Below are 862 nucleotides of genomic sequence, written 5' to 3' on the forward strand. Positions count from 1 at the left end.
GCGGCCGGGCCACGGGCCCATCTGGCTGGACGAGGTGCGCTGCACGGGCCGCGAGAGGAGCCTCGGCGAGTGCGCCCACCGGCCCTGGGGCTACCACGACTGCACGCACAGCGAGGACGTCGGGGTGCTCTGCGAGGTGCCCACCCTTTCCGTGGGATGGATGGGGACCCAAGAGCCCTGGATCGGGCCGCGCTCATGCTCTCCTCTTTGCAGGATCCCTGAGGAGCACAAAGGTGTCCCCAGATCCGCCCCGTTGCCGGCAGCCCACGTGGATCCCATCGGAGCAGCCTCCCCTCTGCGGCCTCCCCAGGGCAGCCCTCGGTTCCAGGCCCCAGGAAGGACCCTGGGTGCGTTGGGTCCTTCCTGGAGTCTCTGCGTGCAGAGGATGGAATGGTGTGAACGACGGTCAATGTCAACGATGGTCAGCGTTAATGATGGTCAGCATTAACGATGGGCAATGTTAACGATGGTCAATGTTAATGATGGTCAACGTTAATGACGGTCAACGTTAATGACGGTCAACGTTAACAATGGTCAATGATGACAAAGGTCAACGTTAACGATGGTCAGCATTGATGATGGTCAACGTTAACAATGGTCAACATTGATGATGGTCAACGTTAACGACGGTCAACGTTAACAATGGTCAGCGTTAATGACAGTCAATGTTAACGATGGTCAACGTTAACAATAGTCAACGTTAATGACAGTCAATGTTAACCATGGTCAACGTTAATGACGGTCAGCGTTAACAATGGTCAACGTTGACGATGGTCAACGTTAACGATGGTCAACGAAGGGAGCAGGGGCTCCTCGCAGCATCTGCACTGCGGTGCTTGCTGGATAGACCCTCCCATCACCC

The 862-nt window shown here is 56.3% G+C and overlaps 1 long non-coding RNA gene across 1 annotated transcript; it reads left to right on the top strand.

Moving 5' to 3' along the window:
- The first annotated feature begins 41 nt into the window (after nt 1-41).
- LOC112956472 lies at nt 42-449 on the top strand. The gene is made up of 2 exons (XR_003251061.1): nt 42-136; nt 214-449. It is a non-coding gene; the product is annotated as an uncharacterized LOC112956472 (long non-coding RNA).
- The last annotated feature ends 413 nt before the right edge of the window (nt 450-862 follow it).

This window comes from Nothoprocta perdicaria, unplaced genomic scaffold (genome assembly GCF_003342845.1).
Source record: "Nothoprocta perdicaria isolate Ctin4 unplaced genomic scaffold, notPer1 scaffold_639, whole genome shotgun sequence".
Lineage (NCBI taxonomy): Eukaryota > Metazoa > Chordata > Aves > Tinamiformes > Tinamidae > Nothoprocta > Nothoprocta perdicaria.